At 49.4% G+C, this 12,366-nt stretch overlaps 1 long non-coding RNA gene across 1 annotated transcript; it reads right to left on the bottom strand.

Moving 5' to 3' along the window:
* Positions 1-7,888: 7,888 nt before the first annotated feature.
* On the bottom strand, positions 7,889-10,157 carry LOC108313736. The gene is made up of 3 exons (XR_001829208.2): positions 9,909-10,157; positions 9,369-9,483; positions 7,889-8,063 (listed from the first exon to the last, which is right to left on the bottom strand). It is a non-coding gene; the product is annotated as an uncharacterized LOC108313736 (long non-coding RNA).
* Positions 10,158-12,366: the final 2,209 nt, after the last annotated feature.

The raw sequence follows: 12,366 nt of genomic DNA, 5'->3' as shown, positions 1-12,366 counted from the left end.
GGGTGTGTGTGTGTGTAGGGTGTGTGTGTGTGTAGAAGGTGTGTGTGTGTAGGAGGTGTGTGTGTGTGTGTATAGGAGGTGTGTGTGTAGGAAGTGTGTGTAGGGTGTGTGTGTGTAGGGTGTGTGTGTGTGTGTAGGTGTGTGTGTGTAGGAGGTGTGTGTGTGTATAGGAGGTGTGTGTGTAGGAAGTGTGTGTGTAGGTGTGTGTGTAGGAAGTGTGTGTAGGAAGTGTGTGTAGGGGGTGTGCGTGTGTGTGTAGGAGGTGTGTGTGTGTAGGAGGTGTGCGTGTATGTGTTTGTGTGTGTGTATAGGAGGTGTGTGTGTAGGAAGTGTGTGTGTAGGTGTGTGTGTAGGAAGTGTGTGTGTGTAGGTGTGTGTGTAGGAAGTGTGTGTAGGGGGTGTGTGTGTAGGAGGTGTGTGTGTGTAGGAGGTGTGTGTGTATGTGTGTGTATAGGAGGTGTGTGTGTAGGAAGTGTGTGTGTACGTGTGTGTAGGAAGTGTGTGTGTAGGTGTGTGTAGGAAGTGTGTGTGTAGGGGTGTGTGTAGGAGGTGTGTGTGTGTAGGTGTGTGTGTATGTGTGTGTGTGTAGGAGGTGTGTGTGTTTGTGTGTGTGTAGGTGTGTGTGTATGTGTGTGTGTGTAGGAGGGGTGTGTGCGTGTGTGTAGGAGGTGTGTATGTGTGTGTGTAGGAGGTGTGTATGTGTGTGTGTGTAGATGTGTATGTGTGTGTAGGTGTGTGTGTGTAGGTGTGTGTGTATGTGTTTGTGTGTGTGTAGGAGGTGTGTGTGTGTGTAGGTGTGTATGTGTATGTGTGTGTGTAGGAGGTGTGTATGTGTGTGTAGGTGTGTGTGTATGTGTGTGTGTAGGAGGTGTGTGTGTATGTGTGTGTGTGTGTGTGTAGGAGGTGTGTGTGTGTACATGTAGGAAGTGTGTGTGTATGTGTATGTGTGGAAGTGTTGTGTGTGTGTGTGTGTGTGTGTAGGAGGTGTGTGTGTGTAGGAGGTGTGTGTATGTGTGTGTGTAGGAGGTTGTGTGTGTGTAGGAGGTATGTGTATGTGTGTGTGTAGGAGGTGTGTATGTGTGTGTGTAGGTGTGTGTGTATGTGTGTGTGTAGGAGGTGTGTATGTTTGTGTGTGTATGTGTCTGTGTGTGTAGGAGGTGTGTGTGTATGTGTGTGTGTGTGTAGGTGTGTGTATGTGTGTGTGTGTGTAGGAGGTGTGTGTGTGTGTGTTTGTGTGTGTGTAGGAGGTGTGTCCCTTGCAACTGCTGGCAGCACAATTGTTCTCTCTATTGCAATTCTCATCTGTGCTCATTTAATCTTTGCAACAACCCTCAAGGGAGGTGCCATTGCCATCTTCATTTCACAGCTGGGAAGCTGAGGCTTCCAGAAGATAAGTGACTTGCCCAAGTTTACACTAATCTAGGACTCTGGGCTCCTAATTAAGTGCTCTTCCTATGACATCAGAGGATTCAGCCACGGCAGAAGACAAACAGCCTTGTTAATAGTTGTTAACTAGGCCATTTCTTGGGTTATCTGGAGAGTCCTCAAACCTAGGCCTTTGCTTTAAGCTTACCAAATAGCCCAGGGATGGAGAGTGCAGGCCACAGTCTCAGAAAGATCCCAGTTCCAATTCTAGCTCCCCCAGAGTTCCGGTTCCGCCCTTTGGGAAGCAGACACCAAGGTAGAAATGAACTGGCAAGAAATTTGTTGGGAAAGATACCTATGAAAGATAAGGGGAGGGGACGCCAGGCACGGTGGCTCACACCTGTAATTCCAGTGGTTTGGGGGACCAAGGTGGGAAGACGCTTGAACCCAGGAGTTCGAGACCAGCCTGGGCAACATAGTGAGACCCCATCTCTACAAAAAAATTAAAGGACTGGGAAAGGGCTGGGCACGGTGACACATGCCTGTAAACCCAGCACTTTGAGAGGCCAAGGCGGGCAGATTGCTTGAGACCAGGCTGGGCAACACAGTAAAGCCCCATCTCTACAAAATAATAATAATAATTTAAAAATTATGCAGGCGTGGTGGCACATGCCTACAGTCCCAGCTACTTAGGAGGCTGAGGTGAGAGTACCACTCGAGCCCAGGAGGCTGAGGCTGCAGTGAGCTATGATCGCACCATGGAACTCCAGCCTGGGTGACAGAGCAAGACCATCAAAAAAAAAAAAAAAAAGAGAAAGAAAGAAAATGAACAGGATAAAGAGGAGACAGTACGAGTGGGGAGGGAGAGCCTTCAGATCCTGATGCTGGTCTGACACCTGGGAAGGGAGAGGAGAATGATAAGGATGGGGGACTGGGGAGGAGAAGCCTCAGACTGCAGTGCAGCTCTGAGAAAGTCCCCAGGCTGATGAGCAAGGGTTGCCTGTCCCCATCTTAGGCAAGAGTGACCCAGCTCTCCCACCCTGGCCGTGCCTAGTCATTGGCTGGGAGTGGTCAGTGGACACCACGTCGATCTGGAGGTGTGGCGCTGGGGGCTGTCACCAGCACCTTGAGGAAGGAGGTGGTCTCTTGAAGGGAGAGTGGCACATTCCATGGCTACCACCCCCGTCACCGTGAGCAAGTGCCAGCACCTCACCGAGCCTCAGGGCACTCATCTGTGAAACGAGGGTGGTAATAATGGTGCCCATCTCTCAAGGTTGGCCAGAGGACTAAATGGCATAATTTACACCAAGGCTTAGCTGAGCGCCTGGCACATGGGACGCGCTCAAAGAAAGGCAGCTATTTTTAATAAGGAAAATTCCCTGCCTGCCTTTCCCACCTCCACCTCCCCAGGAGCCAGCCCCGTGCATCCCTTCTGTGTTGAGATCTGCTAAGAGCTCAGCTTACGGCAGGGACAGATGCCACCCTGCAGGTGCCACAGGCTCACATCTCAGCTTTCCTGGTAACAAGGTCATTTGTGCACCCACAGAGCCAAGCAACAGAGGGGCCCGCCCCAATACTCTTCTGCTCCAGCCCCAGGAGAGCGAGGAGTTCCCAAGTGAGGACATGACATTGACACTCTAGAGGAGGCCGATGTTTTGGGTCGGTCATGGTGGGATCTCAGGCTGAGAGGGCAGAGGCATGCTCATCTGAAGCCCTCCTCTGTACGTGAAGTAGTGGGTGGCTCAGAGCAGTCAGGGACGGGCCCAAGGTCTCAGCTCCCAACCTGATCCTCTGGGGTCTCAGTCTTTCATCAGGCAAGGAAGGACACCGAGGGAGACACTAGTGGGCTGGGAAACATGGTACAGCCCTGGGCAGGTTCTTTGCCATGCATGGGTTATGGGTGAGGTGACCTGGCTGGTGTGTAGCCCTTTTCTTCAGCTTCCTTGCCTGTAAAATGGGTACAGTTGGACTTTACTCAAGCTAGTCACTCATGGAAATGAAATGATGATAGAAATACCCACCAGAAATATTAGTACAATTTCCTGAGAATCTACAATGTGCCGAGTCCTGTGCCACACAGTTGTAAACACTGGCCACTTAATCTTCACAATACTGTGAAGTGGGTACTATGATTGTACCCATTTGGCAGATGTGGAAACTGAGGCTCTGAGAGGCTAGTTGAGCTGCTGTAGTCCTGCAGCTGAGAGGAGAGCCTGACGGAGGCCGTGGGCCCTCTCGACCCTGCTTAGCCCAGTCCTGCCCTCATCATGCACCAGACCATGGAGAATCGTTGTTTTAAAGGCAACACAACCCATCTATCCATTCACAGGGGATTGAATAAATAATTCACATGACCTCTGCATAATGAAAATTGCTGTAGCAATTCAAAAGAACAAGGCAGGCTGGGCATGGTGGCTCACGCCTGTGATCCCAGCACTTTGGGAGGCCGAGGTGGGAGGATTGCTCGAGGCTTGGAGCTCGAGACCAGCCTGAGCAACATATGAGACCCTGTCTCTAACAGTAAAAGAAAATAAAAAAATGAGTCATGGTGGCATGTGCCTGTGGTCCCAGCCACTCCGGAGGCTGAGGCAGGAGGATCACTTGAGCCCAGGAGGTCGAGGCTGCAGTGAGCTATGGTCACAGCACTGCACTGAAGCCTCAGTGGCAGAGCAAGACCCTGTCTCCAAAAATAAAATAAAATAGAAAAGAACAAGGCAGCCCATGTACCCCCCCATAGGGAACAGTTTCTAAGGTATGCAGCTGACATGTGAGCAGCAGGTTTGAACTATGCAGATCCACTTACTCGTGGAGTCTTCTCTAGCTGACTGCAGGACTTGAGTATGCAAGGATTTTGGTATACAAAGGGGTCCCAGAGCCAATCCCCCACCTAAACCAAGGGACCACTGCCTTGTTAAGGGAAGAAACCAAGGGCCCGGTGCAGTGGCTCACGCCTGTAATCCCAACACTTTGGGAGGCTGGGACTGGGGGATCACTTGACCCCAAGAGTTTGAGACCAGCCTGGGCAAAGTGGCAAGACCCTGTCTCTATAAAAGAATCAAATATTAATAATTTTTTTAAAAAAAGAGAGAGAGAAGAAAGCAAGGAACAGAAATCAGGTAGTTTTTTTGTTTTGTTTGTTTTTAAGACAAGTTTTGCTCTTGTTGCCCAGGCTGGAGTACAATGGCGTGATCCCGGCTCACTGCAACCTCTGCCTCCCAGGTTCAAGCGATTCTCCTGCCTCAGCCTCCCAAGTAGCTGGGATTACAGACATGTGCCACCATGCCCGGCTAATTTTGTATTTTTAGTAGAGATGAGGTTTCTCCATGTTTCCAGGCTGGTCTCAAACTCCTGACCTCGGGTGATCCGCCCACCTCAGCCTCCCAAAGTGCTGGGATTACAGGCGTGAGCCACCATGCCTGGCCCAGAAATCAGTTTCAAATGAGCCCTTTTGGAGGCTGTTTTAATGTGTAATGTGACACTAATTTTATTTAAATTTTTATTTTTATTATTTATTTATTTTTACTTTTTTCCTATTGAGGGAAAATTCCCGTAACAAAACTTATACAGGGGTGGAACCCTTTCTAGAAGGTGAACACACAAAACGAAGCCCGGCAGCTTCTGGGAGATGCGGTCCTTTTCCTTCTACTGTACGTGCTTCTCTTGTGTTTCGTTTTTATCACAAGAAAAATTGCTTTTGTTAGAAAAATTAATACAAAAAAGCAATGCATGTCCAATATGGAAAATTTAATATAGAAATGAAGAAAGAAGAAAATTAAAATTATCCAAACAACCCGCCCTCGGAGACACGCCCTGTCAATGTGGGGTATGCGTTTCTCCTCAGCAAACGTGATTTCCTGCCGAGGGGAACGTTCTCAGGCCGCTGTGGGGTCCCCCTGAAGCCCTCCCACACGTCTCCTGGAAACACACAGGCTCACAGTGAGAGTGAACAGCCTTTGCTCTAACATTTCCACTCTAGAAGTGCACTCTAAGGAAATCACTGGATACTCAGACGGTGCAGAAATGCTACAAGAACGGTGGCTGCCTCACCATTTATAATTGGAGAAATCGCCGAAATGCCCATTAGTAGGGAAATGGTTGGATAAAATCTGAGACATCTGTGAGATGGAACAATCTACAACCATTTCAGTAATGATGTGGATCAACAGTTATTGACGTGGAATGATTGCCTTGTTATATTATTACACGAATACGTGGTTATGAAACCGTATATATCGTATGATCCCAATTCTTGTAAAAAAAAGTATATAATATATATATATATATATATATATATACACACACACACATCTATGTATGTGTGTATGCTTAAAAGAGACCACAAAAATATATATCACCATGTTACCGGTTTTTTCTGGGTGGAGGGATAAGAAGTGATATTTTTCTTTTCTAATGTCTAATTTTCCCACGGTAAATGGATATTATTTTGCACTTTTTAAAACTAAAAGCTAGTAACATGCTAGCACAGTCTCACCGTGGGCCTCTGCCCTGGCCGCTTCCTCTGCCTGAAATGCTCTTCCCCAAATATTCTCCACTTTCTTCACGTCTTTGTTCAAATGTCATTTTCTCCAGGAGGCTTCCTGACCACTTGAGACACCGTTTAAAATTGTGCCTTGGCTGTGCACAGTGGCTCACGCCTGTAATCCAGCACTTTGAATGGCCAAGGCAGGAGGATGGCTTGAGGCTGGGAGTTCAAAACCAGCCTGGGCAACAAAATAAGACATTATATATTACAAAAAAAATTTTTTTAATAGCTGGGCATGATGGCACACACCTGTGGTCCCAGCTACTCGAAGGCTAAGGCGAGAGCATCGCGTGAGCCCAGGAGTTCCCGGCTGCAGTGACCTGTGATGGTGCCACTGCTCTCCAGCCTGGGTGACAGAGAGAGACCCTGTCTCAATAAGGTATATTTAAAAAATAATCGTGTGGATCTCTCCCTTTCTTCCCTTTTGTCTCTGTCTCTCTTCCCTCTTACCCTGTTCCGTTTTCCTATTTTACTGCATAGAAGGTATCAACTTCTAACCTCCTAGGTCGTTTGCTTATTTATTAGGTTTGTCATCTAGGACCTCCTGCCCACTGGCCCCGAGCCCGAGGGACTGCTCCAGGAAGGCAGGAGTTGGAATTTGCGTCTGTTTTGTTCCCTGTTGACACAGAACAGGGCTTGGCACGCAGTAGGAGCACAGTAAATAAATTTGAGTAATGAATGAATGAATGAAATCTAAACAAGCAAATGGTTTTCCTTTCTGAAGACTTTGTTCCATCCTCACTCTTCTGATTTTCAGAAGCAGTGGCACGGATGAGACGGGTCTGGCTGGCCTGGCGGGGGACAGGTGGGGGGAAAGATGTCCCTCGCTCTCTCCAGATTCCTTTGCCAGCGGAAAGCCGAGGCTTCGCGGAGCCCTAAAGTAGCACCGCCCCCTGCTGGGCAATTTGGAGAACTGCAGTGCGGACGCTCAGCCCTTGGGCCAGATGCATTTCAAACAATTACACCTGGAAATTTGGAAAGGAAGAAGATGGAAAGGTCACTGGGGGTGAAGCAGCCAGATAGGTCTGTGGGAGGCCTTTTCAGAAAGGAAGAGGAGCCAAGAAAAAAATGGAGCCCATTCTCTCAGCTGCAGGTCCCGGATTCAAGCAGAGTCCACCTCTCGAAATGGATGGGTTTCTCCTGTTAAGGCCAAGAGTGACCCTGATAGAAGTCAGCTGCAATTCAAGCCCAATTCTCATGGATCTCGATTTGGAACTTCTGGGAGTTCCCAAGGAAACTTCCCTGGGTTTCCTTGCAGGTTTTGTGGTTAGCACGTATCCTTTATCAAATCCACCCCACAAAACCAGAATTTCAAACCAAGTTTTTACCCAGACGGTCAACAAACGTGCACATGCAGTTTCAGAAAGAAGAAATGTGTGGGTGTATTAGTCCGTTTTCACACTGCTATAAAGAACCACCTGAGACTGCGGCGTTTATGAAGAAAAGAGGTTTTATGGACTCACAGTTTAACCGGTGGTGTGGCTAGGAGGCCTCGGGAAACTTACAATCATGGTAGAAGGCGAAGGGGAAGGCAGCATCTACTTCCCAAGGTGGCTGGAGAGACCGAGAGAGAAGCAGCCAGCGCTCTCATGAGAACAGCACGGGGGAGGGGAGGTCTGCCCCATGATACAATCACCTCCCCCAGCCCCCTCCCCCGACACGTGGGGATTACAATTGGAGATGAAATTTGGGTGGGGACACAGAGCCAAACCCTATCAATTAGCCAAGTCAAGATTGTTCATTGACTCAACATTTTTACTGTGCATTTACTGTGTGCCAGGCACGGTTCTGGGTGCTGGGGCTACAGCAGCAAAAAAGACAAAATCCTCAGTCTTTAAGGAGCCAATGTTACAGTAAAAGAGACAAGTGCCTAATGCAGGAATAAATGGAAACATCTAACTAAAAACTAAGGTAAGTGCCCTGAAAGAGAAAACCAAGGTGTTACAAAAAAAGAAGAAAAAATAAAAGAGCAGACTTCAGTTTTGGGAATCCATACTGAAGACATGAGATTTAATTGGAAATCCTCTCCCAGGAGCCCCGGCAGTCCACCGGGAGAAAGGAATAGCAAGAGAGAAGCTGGACGTTTCTAGGCTCTTCATCTTAATTCAACATCTCCCCAGAGAGGAATAACTTGTCCCTTTCATAGATGTTTGCTCTGTAGTACAAGGACAACATAGGAGTCTAGAATCAGAGTCCTGGGTTCGAATCCTGACTCTGCCCCCTTCTTAGTTTCTACCTCCTCTGTCCCTTAGAGTTATTATAAGGATTTAATGAGATAATAGAGATGTAGCTATGGACGAAGCGCCTGGCAAATAGTCAATAAGCAGTCATCATTACTGTTAAAGGCTCTGAGAAGATCTGCAACTGGGGAACCTATTGAGCTGGACTCACTCTCTGGCTATAGACGTTTTTTGTTGTTGTTTTTTTTTTGAGACAGAGACTTGCTCTGTTGCCCAGGCTAGAATGCAATGGTGTGATCTCGGCTCACTGCAACCTCGGCCTCCAGGTTCAAGAGCTTCTTCTGCCTCAGCCTCCCGAGTAGCTGGGATTACAGACGAGTGCTACCACGCCTGGCTAATGTTTGTATTTTTAGTAGAGATGGGGTTTCACCATGTTGGCCAGGCTAGGTCTTGAACTCCTGACCTCAAATGATCCACCCACCTCCAGCTCCCAAAGTGCTGGGATCACAGACCTGAGCCACCACGCCTGGCCTATAGAAACGTTTTGTTGAAGGACATTGTGTGCACCACCATATATATTGGGGAAATATGACTTCAGTTATTGGGGGTGTGGGTGGAGCAGACATTATTCATTGCCTGCCCCAAGTCCATTTGCTGTCTTTTTTCTTGCCAATAGAATTCTGGTTATGTTCAGGATTAGGCCAAAGAACCTTGGATCTCAAAGCAGGTAGGCCAGACTTGGTCTAGATGTGGGCACCTTACCTTGTTCTGGCCAGTGAAATGTATGAAAAGTCTGTCTCCTAGGAGCTTCCCCATGAAGATATTGTTCTCCCTGAGCAGTAAAGAAACACCAGCACGTGACCCCTACCCTACCCCCAGTGACACCCCCACAGCCCTTGCTTTGGATGTAGTGCCATGAGGACAGGACCCTTGGCTCTGCTGCCACCAATGGGGAACACCCACAGAGTCACCGAGACAGCTCTGGGGTCCACGATCACGTCCAGCTGCTGAACAACCCTGAAACTGCCTGTTCCACCACTCCTTAGGAGAAAACGAACCCCCGTTGGATTAGGCTGCTGCTAATAGATTCCCATCACCTACATCCCAGAACATTCCTCACGGCCCCAGAGTCCCAGTCCTCTGTTCCGAATTAAAATCATCCTGGTTTTCTCCATTCGTCTACATATTCTCTGTTTCACCTTGAGGACAGTGTCTGGGCATTGTACCAGGCAGCCCATACCCCTCCCTGGGGCTGTTCCCTTTGTAAAACCATGACTCACCTCCGAGGCCCTTGCTGGCCACACACCTTCATTCCTGAAAGGATTCCATGAGCCATCTCTTTGTCTTTCTCCTCTCTCCTGTCTATTTTTGTCCTTTGTGAAATGCCCTGGCCCCCTACGAGGATACAGTGGTATTAGCACACCCTCCCCCTTAATCCCTCGGGCTCCTGTTCCCTTGTCCAAAGTCACCCAAGAGAACAGGGCCGGTCTAATTTTTTTCTGGCTGGCTTTTCCTGGGGGAAATGAAACTGTTTTACTGTGTGTCCCAACCCCAAAAGTCTCTCCGATTCTCTTCACCACACATCACCCTAGAACTTTCTTTCTGTCTCAGAGGACACCTACAAAGGAGGAATAGCAAATACATAGCACGAGGCAATGACATGCATGCCACCCTTCCTTCACCCAGTCCATGGCAGACATTGCTAATCAATCACCGCACTCTTTCTTACTGAGTGGAGTTGGCAGGGGAGATAAGCTGAAAGGTCAGGACCTCTATGACGTGGTTGAAGACAGGGGCTAAAGAGTAAAGTTCACACTCACCTCAGGAATTGTTTCCTGAGGGCTGACACCCTCATTCTCTCTTAGCCAGAGGGGACCTAGCTGTCCTGGAGAGCCCTGGGCAAGCAGGGTGGGTGTGCAAGGATCAATGTCTTCAGCCCTGGAGACACAGCGCAGGGTTGTTCAGGCCCTTCCTGCCTGTGTCCTGGATCGACTCCAGGATCATCTTTGGTCCTGACGGAATTCAGTTCCATGGGACAAGTCTATCACGATCACCCACTGCGTGCCAGGACCGAGGCCCCTTCTAGTGGAAGAAACAGAATAACAGCAATGAGGCAGAATGCAGGAAGTGCCATATGAGAGCAGCCATTTGGCAAGGGCTGACGCAGTGCCCGCTATGTGCCAGGCGCTGGGCTGGGTGCGGGAGAAGCAGCAGTGGGCAAGATAGGCATGGTGCCTGCCCCGTAGAGTTATGGTCTGAGCAGAAAGCTGGGTGTTCATCAGCTAATCAGACCAAAAAAAATAGAATGAAGCTGTGGCTCAACACTGTGAGGGAGAAAGGAACGCAGCGCTTGGTGGGGCCGGGTCTGGAGATTGGGGAAGTATGAACAAAAGTTCACCAGACCAGTGGTTCTCAAGTTGGGGCAGTTTTGCCCCCACCCCCAGGGGACACATGGCAATGTCTGGAGATGTCTTTGGCTGTCATGACTGGGTGGCATCTTGTGGGCAGAGGCCAGTGATGCTGTTCCACATCTTCTGAGACACAGGACAGCCCCACAGCAAAGAATGACCTGGCCCAATGTCACCGTGCCCAAGGTGATAAACCCCCATCCAGACAAAGAGGGGCAGGGGGCGGTTCAGGCAGATGGAAGAGTCTGCATCCTGGGAGAGTGGGCAGCCTTTTAAACATGAGGGTGGCTGGGTGCGGTGGCTCATGCCTGTAATCTCAGTGCTTTGGGAGGCCCAGGCAGGCAGGTTACCTTAGGTTGGAGTTCGAGACCAGCCCCGCCAACATGGTGAAACCTGTCTCTACTAAAAATACAAAAATTAGCCAGGCGTGGTGGTACACACCTGTAATCCCAGCTACTCGGGAGACTGAGGCAGAAGAATCACTTGAACCTGGGAGGTGGAGGTTCATCCTGAGTGACAGAATATTAGTCTCAAAAAAAAAAAAAAAAGGTGTAGGTGGTGATGACTGAGCTGGGTGTTTTTTTCATTTCTTTAATGTCCTTCTGGCTGCCATGTGGCAAGGGTGAAAGCACCGACCAGGAGAGTGGGCGTCGGGGTGTGGCCCTGGGTGGCTGTGTGCTCACCGCAGGCCTGAAGACTAGGTGTGAACACTCAAATGCGGAGTTCTGAATTATGACGGCCACTTGGGGCTGGGCATTCTACACACTGAATTAAGACAATTTGGGGCCGGGAGTGGTGGTTCACGCCTGTAATCCCAGCACTTTGGGAGGCTAAGGAGGGCAGATCACTTGAGCCCAGAAGAGCTCAGGAGATCAACCTGGGCAACATAGCAAGACCCCATGTCTACAAAAAATACAAACATTAGCTGGGCATGGTGGTACATGCCTGCAGTCTTCGCACTTGGAAGACTGATACGGAAGGATTGCTTGAGCCCAGGAGGCAGAGGTTGCAGTGAGATGACATGGCAAAAATGCACTCCAGCCTGGGTGGCAGAGCAAGACCCTCTCTCAAAAAAAAAAAGACTATTTGGACTCAATGACCTTAGGGTTCTCCTTTTCCCTAAGAGTGAGCAGAAAAATCCTGACTTTTCATCTGAGAACAAGCACAGATTCCCTCCACCCCACTCCCCAGAGCAGAATTATGAAGAAGGAAGCTGTGTTTTGCTTAATGTGATCTCGAGCCGGCCTCACAGCACCCGCATGAGGTCAGTGTTCCCATCCAATGCAATTTAATGGAAATGGGACCCAGGAACGCCACTGGACCTCTGTCATCTGGCCAGCAAGCAGCAGAGGTGACATTCTAGCCTAGTCCTAACCCCAAATGTCCCTTCTTCCCCAAAGCCCCCAGCCAGGAGACCTCAGGAGGTCGGAGGACTCAGGCACCCCTAAACCATCCTCCAGCTCTGCTAGCAGGGAACCTGTCTCTTCCTTCCTAGGAGTTGTTGTGTAGGTCGATGGGGCTGAAATTGGGATAACGTATGCCTCTCAGGACGGTTGCCATGTCAAGGACATTTCTGGATGTCACGATTTGGGAGAGGGGGTTGCTAATGGCTGCTACTGGCTGGGGGCCAAGGATGAGGCTGGACATCCTGTGACGCATGGGACACCCTCCTCTGCCATTACAAAGAATTGTCCAGCCCCAAACGTCCATAGAGCCCAGACTGAGCGTGCTACCCCAGAATGGAAGCCCCACTGACGCCTGCATGTGTGCCAGGGAGGGGCAGGGGCCTGCAGAGCTGGGTGTGTGCTGAAGGCTCGTTGAAAGGCCCTTCACCCAACAACCTCAGGTCGGATGACTAATGAGCCAGGAG

This window comes from Cebus imitator, unplaced genomic scaffold (genome assembly GCF_001604975.1).
Source record: "Cebus imitator isolate Cc_AM_T3 unplaced genomic scaffold, Cebus_imitator-1.0 Scaffold8, whole genome shotgun sequence".
Lineage (NCBI taxonomy): Eukaryota > Metazoa > Chordata > Mammalia > Primates > Cebidae > Cebus > Cebus imitator.
Note: the sequence above shows the minus strand (reverse complement) of the source record. Positions and strands in the feature narration are given on the sequence as shown.